Source organism: Pyxicephalus adspersus, chromosome 7 (assembly GCF_032062135.1).
Source record: "Pyxicephalus adspersus chromosome 7, UCB_Pads_2.0, whole genome shotgun sequence".
Taxonomy (NCBI): domain Eukaryota; kingdom Metazoa; phylum Chordata; class Amphibia; order Anura; family Pyxicephalidae; genus Pyxicephalus; species Pyxicephalus adspersus.
The window spans coordinates 6,166,453-6,183,055 of record NC_092864.1 but is presented as its reverse complement, the minus strand read 5'-3'; the positions used below and the strand labels follow the sequence as shown (position 1 = coordinate 6,183,055).

The 16,603-nt window shown below is 42.0% G+C and overlaps 1 pseudogene; it reads right to left on the bottom strand.

Annotated features, from left to right (window-relative positions):
* Window positions 1-1,437: 1,437 nt before the first annotated feature.
* On the bottom strand, window positions 1,438-8,048 carry LOC140334708 (uncharacterized; annotated as a pseudogene).
* Between the last annotated feature and the right edge of the window lie 8,555 nt (window positions 8,049-16,603).

Sequence of the window (16,603 nt, the reverse complement as noted above, 5' to 3'; positions counted from 1 at the left end):
ACCGCGGGCTCACAGGACGGGTAAGTTCCTTACACATATTGTAAGGAACTTACCCGTCCTGCAGGCCCGCGGCGTCCCTGGAGATCCCAGCTGCAGAGGGAGACGGCGCTGTAGCAGGCAGCATGGCCGAGGCTGCTGCTCTGCTCGCAGTGTGTCTCTCTCTGCAGGCGGAGGGATCCGTCCTGGCCAAACTACTGTTCAGCCAGGCAGCAGCCCTTGCATCCCTTTAGATGTGGTTACAGAAACCCCTGTTCTCAGCACTCCTTTGCATGTGCAAAGTAGTGCACGTCCTAGGGGTGCTATGGAAAGAGGTGCGCGCGCTACCATGCGTGCCTCTTGTACCCCCCAATTGGCTGCAGGGGATTCAGTTTCTCTCCTATCAGACGGCGCCAGGTGGCGCAAGGTCATTGGTCACTCTGGCCATTTAAGGAGAGCCTGTCCTGTACACCACTGCCCGCTATAAGCCTCTGTGAACACAGTGTGGTTGGGTGCGTCCTTGTATTGGTTTATGCTAATCCCGTTTGTCATTTCCATAGTGACCTGGTCTGAACCTGACTCTGCCTGAATTCTGCCTGCCCTGACCTCAGACTGTTAATGACCATTCTTGTCTGCTGCCTGCCCTGACCTGGGATTGTTCCTGACCTGTCTTTGCCTTACCCTCCTGTTCTTTGCTTATTTGGACTTAACCCTTGTCGTGCTTTATGACATTAATAAAACGTGATAGAAGGATATCTGGAATTGGTTGTGGTTTGTGTGCCCAGGCGCATTACACATATATTTATGGTCAGGTCAATATATTTATCTTTTTTTTTAGGTTTATGGTCAAAGTGGAGTTAATAATTGTTAGAGGGCCATTATGTAGATGGTGACCGAACTTTACTGCCAAAGGTCAGACACTCAATCTCTTTCTTACTCCGCGGTATCTTTGTGAGAGATAGACTGAATTACCATGGAGAAGAATTTTCAATGTGACCATTCTTTGTGCATAAGACTATGAGATTTTTTTCTGGAAGACTCATTAAAGAGAGGACTTTGATTAAAGTGATATGAAACCAGGCAAGGTCTGGCCTGAATGAAAAGGATTTGTGAAACTAGAAAAGGAGGCAGTGAATGGAAGCCTAAGGGAAATCAGAGGTGAATCACAGAGGAAGGTAACCTGCAGGTACAAGTAGCATAAGGATGGCAACTGTTATAACTCATAATTCACACAAATTTTACCCAAGATTCACACTATTTCTACATTGGATTCCTTCAGAAAAATGATAGGCTATAAGTAAAGGTTGATTCAAAGATTTTCTAATTGAATCCAGTGAAAAATTTGTGTAAATTTTGAATAACCAATGGCTGAATTTTCATTGAAACCATTGATGATACATCTCTATACACCAAATGATACAACTCATACATGCTAATTATATACATGGATTGAAAACGATAAGGTGGAAGAATATTTTAATTTAAAAAAAAACACATGAACATGGAAAGCAAACTTGCTTACACAAATTTTTTGCTAACACAAATTGGTAAAAGTAAAATAATTGCAGATTTACATATATAAAATGTACACCTGTTTACACTCATCACATAACATCGTACTAAACACTTTTGAAATCGGAAAGCCAAAGAGTGGAATAACCAATAGCCCGGTCAAGGGTGTTGATCATCATCTATATAACATATCATAATTATACAATTTATAATAATAATTTACAACCCAATAGATCCTTCTGTTTAAATCTGCCAAATAGATTCCAGGTGCACCAAAACAAAGGTGTGCAGAGACTTCAGTGGGGCTCTTTAGAAGCTGCTATAGCTTGAAAAGAAAAGTCTCTCCCCTGCCAGCAAGTGAAGAAGAACCCTTGCAAGGGTTTCTTTGCAGCAGTACATCACGCCCCCTGCTGGATCACAGCCAGAGCTCCATAGGCAGGTGGGAGCGTGAGCTTTATTGATTGCTGAAATATTGAATTATTGCTAGCATGCTAGAGAACACTGTGATCAGTGAAGTGTTTTTTGCCCAACAGCAGAACAGCCCAACATCATGCAATAAAAAAAATCTGCATCTTCTATAATCTGAAATCTTTATAATTACCCTATCAAGGTTACATTTACCGTATTTCCCCACGTATAAGACACACTTTTTCGAAAAATTTGGGGTGTAAAATCAGTGGGCGTCTTATACAATGGTAGTTGATTTCTTTTTTTACTTGCATGTCTTGCTTTTTCGTGCTTGTTATTTTTGCATGAATAAAACCAATGGATGAAGTCTTCTGGGGTTAACTTGACAACAGCGGAAAGAGTGAAGAAACCTACTATAGGAGAAGTTTGTACCTGGGTAAAATATATCCTAGGATTGAAATCATTGTCAGGACATTTAAGTAGTGTGGAATTTCAAATGCCATAGATGGAACTGAGAATGAGGCAATTTCTGAAGACAGTGATTCGTCATCAGATACAGATGTGGACAAGCTAAAGAACTATCAAATGGATAAGAGTTTTGACAGTGATTAGGAGTTTTATGGATTCTATGATGAATAAAACATGAGTTCAATACCTTTATGTAATAAAATTATTTTTTTCCAAATTTCAGGTCCCAAAATAAGGGTGCGTCATATACATGGGAGCGTCCTATACATGTGGAAATACAGTATATCTACAGGTAAAGGGGGGAAAAGCCTTTTCATGCATGTGGATGGTTTTTACGTATTTTGTTCCAGTCCCCAAACCATTCTCTTTTTGTACCATCAACCACAGAGCAGCATCACAAATTAGAGAAAAATTCAGATAAATCCGAAAAGAACTTAGGTATTGTTTTTTTTGTCCTCTTCTCTGCGGGGCTGTCTCTTCCTTTCTTGTATTTCTGCCATTGCTTATATACCATACCATGCAGTACCAGCAGGGCGGCGATAAAAACTCCTAAGGGGCAGCAGGCAATAAATGTGTCAAAGAAAGTGCCTAAAAGTAAAGGGGAAAACTTGTATTAATATATAGTATTATAATATAATAAAACATTTTTTATCAAACGTTTATGCTTCATTGATTAAAAAATATATCTCTAGACAGAAAGAAAAAACTGGCATGGATTGTAGCCTTCTATACTTCTAGCTCAGCAGTATTTATATTGCTGTTTCACATGAATTCAGTGTTTATGTATACAAATTTATATATACATACTCTATTGTTCATTGTACAAATCACCTGCTTTTCACTGACACAGTTCTAGTTGGGAAACAACAAAAAGAAAATGTATTGGTGTAGAATAAAAATAAGAAGAACACACAAGAGGTTAGGCAAATATAGGTTTGGCTGGGGATTGGAAATAACATGGATCAAACCATTCATTTATGTAATGCAGGAAGTACCCAGCCATAGCAATACACAAGAAGGAGCCCTTACCTGGCATGAAAGTTGTGACCTCAATATATTGGCATGCAAAGTTCTGAATGGAGCCCCCTGGTCTGGTGGAGGCCAGGCATTTGTAAAGGGTGTTGCTGTGCTATGTATATTAACAATGACCATAATTGGATCGGGACAGATTGTGTTGGGTTTATACCACTGACCTTGAAGAATTACCGGTGAGTGTTGTGCCCACCATCTATTCTGTTAGGCCATCACACCTTTGTTGGAGGCCAGACCTTGCCACTTATTTATATTCATACCATGCTTCAGGTGTGACTGATACCTAAAACCGCATTAGTTGTTATCACACTTACCTCTTCCTCACTAAATAGCAGGCACTTCCCTCCTGTGCATTTGGGCATTTCTGAGCCCCGGCGTGCCTGCTCTTCTAGATTTAATTAGTATCACCCTCTCGCCGGCCAATCAGAAAAAGCCTCTTATCCCTGGCTATTTAACTGGCTCAGACACAGCACTCAGCATTCCTGCAATGTGTCTCCACTAGTGCCAAGCCCCTTAGCTCTGCTGAGCACTTCCTCAACACCTGTTGCTTAATCCAGTGTTTTCCCTGTCCAGTTCCTGTGTTAAACCCTTGTTGCCCAGTCTGTTGTTTCCAAGCCAGTTCCCTTGTGCTTTTTCTCTGTGTTTGTGGCTTTCGACTCGACCTCTCTTACTTGCTGCCTGTCCCAAACCCCGGTCTTCCTTGACAATTTCTAGTGATTTGGTACTGTGTATCATCCTGCCCACCCTGGTGTGCCCAAGGACTTTCCCAAGGCTCACACCATTCCTGTGCAAGCTGTAGCGCCCCCTAGATGCTCTGTCTCCCCAAATTGGTTGTTGTTATGTTGGAGATTTTATTTGCACAATGGCCCCGTTTTAATAAAGCTCGCCTAGGCTGGAGAGAATACACTTTCATCAGTGAAGCTGGGTGATACAAAAAAACCTGTAATGGATTTCCTAAAAATCATTAGCTATTTATTAGCAAATGTTTTCAATTCTCAACCAGATCAATTTCAGGTTTGTTGGATCACACAGCTTCATTGATGAAAGTATATTTTCTCCAGCCTTGGAGAACCTTAATAAATCAGGGCCAATATCTCAAAAATTTGGTGGCCTTGCCCTTCCTAACTTCAGATCTTTCAGTAACTGCGATATGGCCATGGTGACATGGGTGTACCTATACTTTTGAATAATCTCTTTTCATGGCTGATGTATATGTGTATATATAAGTCACCATTTCTCAATCTTTTTAACATGGGGGAACCCTCAAATAACTTTCAGGTCTTCAGGTAACCCCTTTCCATAATTACTATATCCACAGCCCACAGTAAATTAGCATGGTGGTCATTGGGAAGAATTCCTCTTACATTGTGGTCCTTGGGATTATTGTTACCCTTACAAATAGCCAAAAAGATCATTGGTGTCACCTAAACTTGAGAAGCACAAACTGCACATTGCTAAAGGAACCTCCAGCAAGCTCTGGAGGAACCCTGGTTCTAAGTTATGAAATGAGAATAAAGCTCCCCCTTAATCATTCAGAAACAGGAATAAAAAATGACCGGTTAACTTACACCTGATTATTTGGACACATAATATTTTATTAGCTTAGCTCCTTGTTTTATGCTTATGCTTCTTGGAGATCACATAGATGCCTATGGTGTCCAGAATGAACATGAATATTGACGAAAGGTGAGACAATGGTCAACAAGGAGAGAAGTAAAGATAGCTCTCTCTAATGGGGGAAGTAAGGCAAGAAGTAAAAAACAAATGGAGAGCAAACCTTTCCCCAACCTGGAAAAGGTTGATATAACCTTTATATACTGCAGTACCCCTCTGAGTTGTGCCACCCCTTACCCCCATGCCACCCAAGACTCTTTAGCCTTTGAAAGCTTGATAGATGGGGACCTAATAGTCAAGGATGGACAGTATACTGAGCATCGGAAGGGCACCTTGACAAGATACCTCTTGAGGTTTCCTATTTACTCTTATTTTTTAATAATGAACTTTTTGAATTAACAAGACGGGACTAGGGTCCTGTCCTATATTCAATACCAGTTTGCTTCTGTTAGCCTCTTCTTCTGAAAAGGCAAGATGGCTGGCTGTGGACAGCATGGTGGCTCAGTGGTTAGCACTCTGGCCTTTGCAGTGCTAGGTCCTAGGTTCAAATCCCAGCCAGGACACTATCTGCATGGAGTTTGCGGGGTCTCCCTGAGCCTGCATGGGTTTCATCCCAAAAACATGCATTAAGGTTAATTGGTTTCCCCCCTAAAATGACCTTAGACTACATTAATGACATATGACTATGGTAGGGACATTAGATTGTGAGCTCCTTTGAGGGACAGTTAGTGACATGACTATGGACTTTGTACAGCACTGTGTAATATGGTGGTGCTATATAAATACTGTATAATAATAATAATCTTCCCAATCCCCTTGTACACAACTTTCTATCCAGATTAACAAGCACACTGTTAATCTCTGTTTGTATTATCTGTGCTTGATACACAATAGGAACAGGAAGTAGAAGAATACAGTTCCTCTAGACTTCCTCCGAGGATGAGGATGTGTGCCCTGTATATGACCACAGACATGAATACTAATTATCTGACCAAAGGCATCCTATAAACTCAGCAAGGAAAGGTGTGTAAAAAATATATCCAGGGTGACCATATCTGTTCATTATAGGTGCTTGTCCTATACTTTGGCTATGCTTCACTGCTCATTTCATGCTCAGTGCAATTTCATTTTATAGTCTGCTCCAAGACTGGAGAAGACAGATGATCATGGGAGAACCTGGATGATCCAGCAAACCTGGTTTGAAAACGTTTTTAATCCTGGACCAGATCCATTCTAGGTTTGCTGGATCAATGAGGTTCGTAATAGTCTATCTTCTGCTTGGAGAGCACTATTAAACCAAGGCCGAAGTGTCAATGTCTGGCACTCATATTATGTAACCAACTATCTGCATTAATCCTGCTAACTTAAACAGGCTTTATGGGGATTTACCTTGAACAATCAGGTAGTATCCCTCTATATTGCACTCCTTCGTTCCTCCATCTTCCAGTATGGTGATCCGGCACAGGTAAAATCCTGAGTCCCGTCCTCTCAAGTTCTTCATTATCAGTCCAGCATCTTCCTGACTTTTAAATGCCCCGGGTTCAACGTGATCCGGCACAGGTAAAATCCTGAGTCCCGTCCTCTCAAGTTCTTCATTATCAGTCCAGCATCTTCCTGACTTTTAAATGCCCCGGGTTCAACGTGAAAGCGGGCCTTGTCCGAGGCCCCCTGTGCAGGGTAGACTATGACCTCTTGTCTGTTTGGAGCTCTTTTAATCCATGTGAGTGAAGGCTTCTTCCCCTGAAAAGATGCATTAAAGCTGCAGTTCAGTTTTAAGGATGTTCCTCGTTGTATGGTGATCTCTATGGGCTGCAATTCTGCTTCATCCAGACAGCCTGAAGGGCATAAAAATAGTAAAAGATGTTAGGAATTGGAAACTAGAGGTGAAGTGTTGGGTGCTAGGAAATAAGAGTCAGAGGTCATAAAAGTTAGCATCCTGAAGGTCATAAAAATGGTATAAGGAGCTTAATTTAAGACACAAGATGCTGGAGGTATGGTGTTAGGTGCTAGTTGTTAGGAGTTACATGATAAGTATAGGGGTCTAGCTACATGATATGTGCTGGGTGTTAATATTTAGGAACTAGAGGTAAGGTGTTGGGCAATGAAAATTAGGAGCTAGGGGTAAGGTTCTAGGTGCTAGGATTTAGAGGCCCGCACTCATAGGGTCATACATTAGCAGCCTGAGGGTCATAAAATAGTAAAATGATCTTCATTTCAGGAGGTAAGATGATAGGTGCTAGAAATTAGGAGCCAGTGTTAAGGTGATAGGTGCTAGGAATTGTAAGTTACATGATAAGTGTTAGGTGCTGGGAATTGGGAGCTAGAGGTGGGTAAGGTATTAGGTGCTAGAAATTTGGAGTTAAAGGTAATGGAAATTAGCAGCAAGGTAAAACACAATGGTATAGGGAGATCATTTTAAGGCACAAGATGGCACAAAAAGTTGAGTAGTAGGAATTAAGCTTAATTACAAGCTTAATGAAAAGTGTTGGTGTCTAGGAACTAGAGTAAAGGTGGTAAGTATTAGCAAAGCAGGGTTAGAGATTAAGTGTTAGGAGCTAGGAATAAGTAGCATGAGGTAGAGTATTAGAAATAGGATAGATAGCCAAATTGACCATTTGTGTCAGTGGTAATTTACCTGAGAGGCTGACATTGTTCATTGCTCAAGGAACCCCTTGTCACCTTTGGAAGAACCCTGGTTGAGAAACACTGCTGGTTTCACCAAGAGCATCACACAATGCATCAAAGGTTACCATTGCTTTCCTCATTGACACGCACACATTTCTGGGTCTGTAACAATTGTACGTACCATACACACTACCTGTATATCACAAACCTCTCCCAATACCCACAGCTGCATTCAGACTTTGCTTTTTGCATGCCTCCTACACCTCTTCCAGCTGTCCAATATTTACACTTGTGGTGGCATTAAATTATATTAGTGTAATGTGATCGTAGTTTTTCATCAAATTCTAATAAACACTCCTACCTGAAGAGTGATGGGTGTACATCATGAGCACAAAGAATAGGGCAGCTGCCATGTTGTTGGCCCTGGTAGTCTGAACTCCAGGGGATAAACGGGTGCAAAGACCCCGTCCGGCTATCTCCTCCAAGCTATGAGAAACATGTAAGTAAAGGAATATCACTTCTGTATTCACCTTAGAGGAAGCCAAAACCCCTGCTTCCTCTTTTCATGGACATCCCTTATTATATAAGACATCATTTTAGGATCAGACTAAAGGTCATATATCAGCTGTAGGCTGAATTTCCATCTGAAGACTTCCCGGAGATTTCCCTGCTACCCACCTTGTGGTCCTACTTCATCTGCAGCAGCTAAATTACCTAACACCATAATATTTTTGAAATCAAATACTGTTTACATTGAGCTGTGTCCCACATAATGACCCCCCTGCTCTCCATATAGTTATCACCATTCATGATCATGATCCAAGACATTGAGTCTGATTTATTAAAGCTCTCCAAGTCAGGAGAAGATAGACTATCATGGGAGAACCTGGATCATCCAGCAAAGCAATCCTGGACCAGATCCATCTCAGGTTTGTTGGATCACCCATGTTCTTCCATGATAGCCTATCTTCTTGAGCTTTAGAGGGCTTTGATAAATCAGGCTCATTGTGTGGCTCCTGATGTGAAGGTGAACATCTGACAGCCATTGCTGAGAGCAGGGACAGTTGGGCCAACTCATCCACTGGCCTCCAACTTCTCAAGAGCCTTAAATTACACAATGTAAGAGCTGCCAGGAATTGTGAATTTGGGGCACCCATATTTTTGCCCAGGGCCCTATTTTGTCCCACACAGTCCCTGTATGAGAACCTAAACTTTCATTGACAACATTTCTATTTTAGATGAAGTTTCCACATTCAGTGAATCAATACGATGGAGAATAAGTCTCTAGAATTAGTTGACCTCAGCCAAGACTGATATGGTGATCCGGCACAGGTAAAATCCTGAGTCCCGTCCTCTCAAGTTCTTCATTATCAGTCCAGCATCTTCCTGACTTTTAAATGCCCCGGGTTCAACATGAAAGCGGGCCTTGTCCGAGGCCCCCTGTGCAGGGTAGACTATGACCTCTTGTCTGTTTGGAGCTCTTTTTATCCATGTGAGTGAAGGCTTCTTCCCCTGAAAAGATGCATTAAAGCTGCAGTTCAGTTTTAAGGATGTTCCTCGTTGTACGGTGATCTCTATGGGTTGCAACTCTGCTTCATCCAGACAGCCTGAAGGGCATAAAAATAGTAAATTGGTAATTGGAAACTAGAGGTAAAGTGTTGGGTGCTAGGAAATAAGAGTCAGAGGTCATAAAAGTTAGCATCTTGAAGGTCATAAAAATGGTATAAGGAACTAAATTTAAGACACAAGATGCTGGAGGTATGGTGTTAGGTTCTAGAATTTAGGCGTTACGTGATAGGTATAGGGGTCTAGCTACATGATATGTGCTGGGTGTTAATAATTAGGAACTAAAGGTAAGGTGTTGGGCAATGAAAATTAGGAGCTAGGGGTAAGGTTCTAGGTGCTAGGATTTAGAAGCCAGCACTCATAGGGTCATATATTAGCATCCTGAAGGTCATAAAATTGTAAAATGAACTACATTCATGGAGGTAAGGTGATAGGTGCTAGAAATTAGAAGACAGGTGTAAGGTGATAGGTGCTAGGAATTGTAAGTTACATGATAAGTGTTAGGTGCTGGGAATTGGGAGCTAGAGGTGGGTAAGGTGTTAGGTGCTAGAAATTTGGAGTTGAAGGCAATGGAAATTAGCAGCAAGGAAAAACAAAATGGTATAGGGAGATCATTTTAAGGCACAAGATGGCACAAGAAGTTGAGTAGTAATAATTCCAAGCTTAATGAAAAGTGTTGGTGTCTAGGAACTGGAGGAAAGTTTTAGGAAAGCAGGGTTAGAGATTAAGTGTTAGATGCTAGGAATAAGTAGCATGAGGTAGAGTATTAGAAATTAGGAGCTGCGCGAAAAATGCTGGTTGCTAGGAATTGGAAGTTTCATGATAAATGTTGGGTGTAAGGAATTAGAGAGAAATGAGGATAGGCTTACACGACAGGTGATTCTTGTCCAATAATCGGCTCAGGGATTAATATCAAAAGAGTATAATGTGTGTGTACAGTGCTCGTCATCCATCATCAGAAGGACCATCCTGGTGGATCCACGGATGATGAACAACAAACAGAATGATTGTAATGCAAGTGCATAGGAGAGAGCACAGCAGGGTGCCGCTGTGTTGTTCTCCCTCCTCCCCTCTCCATAGAGCAGAATGGCCTGTATGTACAGTACTCGTTCATGCATTGTGCAGTCGTATGTCATTGGAAAGGATTGCGAAAGATCCTTTCCAATGACAATTATTGCACGTGTTTACTTTAGTTAGAGATTATTTACTGAAAGTGATGGTTAGCTTTAGGTGCTGGAGGTATAGGAAAAGGTACAAGATGGTAAACAAAGTTCATGGACACACACCAGTGAAATGTTCCTTATAAGGTGGCTTCATCTAAGGTTGCTTTTCTCCACCTTTTAACATGGGGAACCCTTGAAATAACTTTTAGGTTTAATGGAACCCCTAACAATATTCACAGTATATTAATATGGTGGTCAGGAGGATGAACGCTACCCTTATAGATAGCAAAATTGACCATTTGTGTCAGTGGTAATTGACCTGAGAGGCTGACATTGTTCATTGCTCAAGGAACCCCTAGTCACCTTTGGAAGAACCCCGGTTGAGAAACACTGCTTTTAGGTTTCACCAAGAGACACAATGCATCAAAGGTTACCATTGCTTTCCTCATTGACACTCACACATTTCTGGGTCTGTTACAATTGTACAACGTACCATACACACCGCCTGTATATCACGAATCTCTCCCAATACCCAAAGCTGCATTCAGACTTTGCTTTTTGCATGCCTCCTACACCTCTTCCAGCTGTCCAAAATTTACACTTTTGCTGGCATTAAATTATATTAGTGATCGTAGTTTTTCATTAAATTCTAATAAACACTCCTACCTGAAGAGTGATGGGTGTACACCATGAGCACAAGGAAAAGGGCAGCTGCCATGTTGTTGGCCCTGGTAGTCTGAACTCCAGGGGATAAACGGGTGCAAAGACCCCGTCCGGCTATCTCCTCCAAGCTATGAGGAAGATGTAAGTAAAGGAATATCACTTCTGTATTCACCTTAGAGGAAGCCAAACCCCTGCTTCCTCTTTTCATGGACATCCCTTATTATATAAGACATCATTTTAGGATCGGACTAAAGGTCATAAATCAGCTGTAGGCTGAATCTCCACCTGAAGACTTCCCGGAGATCTCCCTGCTACCCACCTTGTGGTCCTACTTCATCTGCAGCAGCTAAATTACTTAGCACTATAATATTCTTGAAATCAAATACTGTTTACATTGAGCTGTGTCCCACATAATGACCCCCCTGCTCTCTATATAGTTATCACCATTCATGATCATGATCCAAGACATTGGGTCTGGTTTATTAAAGCTCTCCAAGTCAGGAGAAGATAGACTATCATGGGAGAACCTGGCTTATCCAGCAAAGCAATCCTGGACCAGATCCATCTCAGGTTTGTTGGATCACCCATGCTCTCCCATGATAGCCTATCTTCTTGAGCTTTAGAGGGCTTTGATAAATCAGGCTCATTGTCTGGCTCCTGATGTGAAGGTGAACATCTGACCAACTGATCCATCCATCTGATCCAACTTCTCAAGAGCCTTAAATTATACAATGTAAGAGCTGCCAGGAATTGTGAATTTGGGGCACCCATATTTTTGCCCAGGGCCTTATTTTGTCTCACACAGTCCCTGTATGAGAAACAGGGGATCCACCAGAGCTGTATGCAGAATTACCAAATCCAGAAATAAAAGTCACATGACCAAAAATGGAACTGATTTGTTTGCAAAAAGACTTTATTGTTTAACCTAAACTTTCAATGACCACATTTCTATTTTAGATGAAGTTTCCACATTCAGTGAATCAATACGATGGAGAATAAGTCTCTAGAATTAGTTGACCTCAGCCAAGACTGATATGTCATTACTTGGGAACTCCAAAAAAACAAATCCGGTTTTATAAGCAATAGCAGCACAATGCGATTTAAACACAATACACAAATTACCAGGATTTCACAATTTCCCCAAAAAGTGTAATATTACAATTACCAACTGACCCAGAAATAACCCAAAAGGCTCCATACCATGGATGGTGTCGCCAACTTGACAGCAACGATCCGGCCCCTTAAATTCCCAAGCTGTGACAGCCAGAATTTCAGGATATCCTTCTTCCTCTTTACCAATTGTGCAGTCATTCCTTGTGTAATTGCCCCAGAGCTTCCAACATGGGAAAGTTACAAGACCCGACACGGCCTTGGCCATATCCATGGACTGTGGTTGAAAAATCTGAGCTCATGATATCTATAAATTAATTTACTTCAACTTCATTTGTGACCTAGATCTCCAATGAGTTTAGGAGGACCTGTTGTATGTAGTGTCTATGATATTTACCATATATAATATTAATAATTTTATAATAATAGTTTATAAAAATAATATTATTTTTAGGGGAAATTGACAGCAAAGCTCTTGCCCAGAATATATATTTATATTACTGTATTATAGTGTGTTTTTGGGATTCAGTCTTCATGCACATTAATAGACAGTTTGTAAGTGTGTTAAAATGATTGTATGTGCATTAGCAAATGTTGGATAAAAGCAGATTATTTTTATTTAATTTATTCCATATAATCAGAATATTAATCATATAATCCCTTATAAACCATGGCACAAAAAACGTACTTGCACTTTTTCGGGCAATACAATGTAATGCAAAAAGTATTCACATTTATGCATCACGGTGCCATGTAGCCCAGGTGACGGCACAGCGCCATTCTAAGAAAGGCAAGGCAGATTTCAGTGAATTTTAACACATTCACACACGTGTATAGGTATGAATCCTGCCTCATTCTTGTATAAAGATCATAAAGGTAAATCCTGTTTGATGGCGCTAGTATCTAAATATATGAGAGAATCACACCCGATCCGACACAGAGCCCTGGTTCATTCCAGATTTTGAACTCTGCAGGATGGGGAGGAGGGGAATTCATTTTCAGCCAATTAAAAGCAACATAATAGGGCTGTAGGTGTATAAAAAGCACATGTTGGATGTTAGAGTTTTGTAGCAGATCAGCAACATGGTTAAAAGAAGAAAAAGACAGCAGAAGGAAGTGGTGAGTGGTTGGCCACCAATCTGTGCCAAAGTGAAGCTTTATCTCTGATGGCTGTGTCATGATTGATCCTGGGGCAATAAATCACTCATCAGCAATGTGATCACTGAATTATTTCTTCATTGGCCAGGGAGATTTTGCTTCCTTCTTTGCAGTATTTTGGACCATTGAGATCACAATTCCATGGAGGTAAATGGTGTCATCTTCCAGGTGATTCTGCTCCTGCCAATGTTTTTCAAGCAATGTGACATGGCCATTATGGCTAAAATAACTTGTAGAATGTTTCAAAAATAATACATTCATTGCTTTGATTGTAGTTTGCAAAGTTTGTGTGTTTGTAAAGGTCTGTTGATGCCTCGCATAATGAGCTTTGGTTCCATCCTGAAGTTATCAGTGAATTATGGTGAGGTGGAGGCATGGTTGTGCATTGGATTTGTTTCTGGTCTATAACTGCAATCATTTGCCTGCAAAGTCCAAGCCAGCCTTTCTTGACTTTTTTTAACATGGGAGAACCCTTAAAATAACTTTCAGGTCTTGAGGAACCCTTTCCATAATTACTATATCCACAGCTCACAGTAAGTCAGCATGGTGGTCAATCTTCTTTCATTGCTGGTCAGCAACAAAAGTCAACCCTACCATAGACAAAACATTGGTGTCACTTAAACTGGGAGTCTTGAATTGCTAATTGCTTAAGGAACCCCTAGTAATCTCTGGAGGAACCCTGGTTGAGGTCCACTGATCCAACCCCTGGTATATGTCTGCCTTCAGCAGCTGTCCTGACCCTTTCCAGCCCCCATCCGGGGGGGGGGGGAGGATGTCCCGACCCTTTCCAGCCCCCATCCGGGGGGGGGGGAGGATGTCCCGACCCTTTCCAGCCCCCATCCGGGGGGGGGGGGAGGATGTCCCGACCCTTTCCAGCCCCCATCCGGGGGGGGAGGATGTCACGACCCTTTCCAGCCCCCATCCGGGAGGGGGGGTCACGACCCTTTCCAGCACCCATCCGGTGGGGGGGATGTCCCGACCCTTTCCAGCACCCGTCTGGGGGGAAGGGGGGGGCCAACCCTTGTTGACCTCTATCCAAAAACCCTGCTAAATGTTTTCTCCCTTGGAGATTCTATCCAAAAACTGTAGCCAAGTCCTAAGGCTTCTCCTAATCTATCAAACCCTGCTTTAGTATATGAATGCATATTGGCCACATAAGGGGGTGTGCATAATTTAGGAATAACATGGCAGACATGTTACAAGATAAATGTCTATTAGGTGTTAAAATTTGTTTTGTTTTTTTAGTGGAAATGGGCAATTTTATTAAGGTCTTTATTCAATGGTATCATGAACTTTTAAACCACACTGATAATCTATGCATCGATTAATCTTTGATCACATAAAGCTTTCCCATCCATCCTGGCAGCAGATCCCGAAAGTGCCGACCAAGCAACATGGTTAAAAGAAGAAAAAGACAGCAGAAGGAAGTGGTGAGTGGTTGGCCACCAATCTGTGCCAAAGTGAAGCTTTATCTCTGATGGCTGTGTCATGATTGATCCTGGGGCAATAAATCACTCATCAGCAATGTGATCACTGAACTATTTCTTCATTGGCTATGCCAGGGAGATTTTGCTACCTCCTTTGCAGTATTTTGGAACAGTGAGATAGCAATTTGGAGGTAAATGGCATCATCTTCCAGTTGATTCTGCTCCTGCCGCCAATGTTTTTCAAGTAATGTGACATGGCCATTATGGCTAAAATAACCTGTAGAATGTTTTTAAAAAAATACATTGATTGCTTTGATTGTAGTTTGCAAAGCTTGTGTGTTTGTAAAGGTCTGTTGATGCCTCACGTAATGAGCTTTGATTCCATCCTGAAGTTATCACTGAATTATGGTGAGGTGGAGGCATGGTTGTGCATTGGATTTGTTTCTGGTCTATAACTGCAATCATTTGCCTGCACAGTCCAAGCCAGACTTTCTTGACTTTTTTAACATGGGGGAACCCTTAAAATAACTTTCAGGTCTTGAGGAACCCCTTCCATAAATACTATATCCACAGCTCACAGTAAGTCAACATGGTGGTCATTGGGAAGGATTCTTCTTTCATTGCTGGTCAGTGACAAGTCATCCCTACCATAGCCAAAACATTGGTGTCACTTAAACTGACCTGGGAGTCTCAAATTGTTTAAGGAAGCCCCAGCAATCTCCGGAGGAACCCTGGTTGAGGACCACTGATCCAACACCTGGTATATGTCTGCCTTCAGCAGCTTGACTCAATAGGCTTTGGGCTTAGGATGAGTCTAAACCCATTTGGAATTCATTGGCCGGTCCTTCTGCACTGTTTGACTTGCCTCAGCTGGGTTTTGCTTTCTGTGAAATTGTATAGTAGCCTTAAAGGGAAGGGGGACGGTTTTGGCTGTAGCATGTATCTTGTAACCCCAGGGTTTGTCTTTATTGTGTACCTATGATACAAAAAAAGTAGCAGAAGGTCTCTGCAGACATCCAAAGATGGCTGAACTTAATTGTTTTCAGAGTTTTGGGGTACTTTGTTATTCCAACAGTGAATTTACAAAACTGATTCACGGGTTCCAGGGGTACTTTAGTGCCTTTTTGTAGTCTGCCATCATACTTTTGTGCTCCTTCAAAGATTGACAGATGCACCTGTGGGGTCACGACCCCTTCCGGCACCCATCCGGGGGGTGGGGGTCACGACCCCTTCCGGCACCCATCCGGGGGAGGGGGTCACGACCCTTTCCGGCACCCATCCGGGGGGTGGGGGTCACGACTGGGGGGGTATCACGACCCCTTCCGGCACCCATCGGGGGGTGTCACGACCCTTTCTGGCACCCATCCTTTTAAACCACACTGATAATCTATGCATCGATTAATCTTTGATCACATAAAGCTTTCCCATCCATCCTGGCAGCAGATCCCGAAAGTGCCGACCAATGATCCCATTGTTGTGGATGTGAAAAGCGATGTGGAGGACGCAGTGCTGTGCATTGAGACTGGTCCTCCATGCTTAGGAAAGAAGTCTGAAAATCCCGAACCCCTGGATTCTGCACAAGAAAGTAATAGGAACTCTGCGGAGCAGACACCCGGAACATGTGTAGCCTTAACTGGATCACATCACAGGTATGATGCGGTAGGTAAATGGTACTTCATATCTGCTACAGAAAACGATGGGTGAATAGGAAACGATGGGTGAATAGGAAACGATGGGTGATCATAGACTGGACTTCCTATAAATGGACTGTACAAATTGTAAAGTTTATGGTGTTTAGAAAATGATCTCCACTATTCACTTCTAATGAATTGGAAGGTATATCAGGTCCATGCTGCATCTGACACCTTACATCTTCCAGAT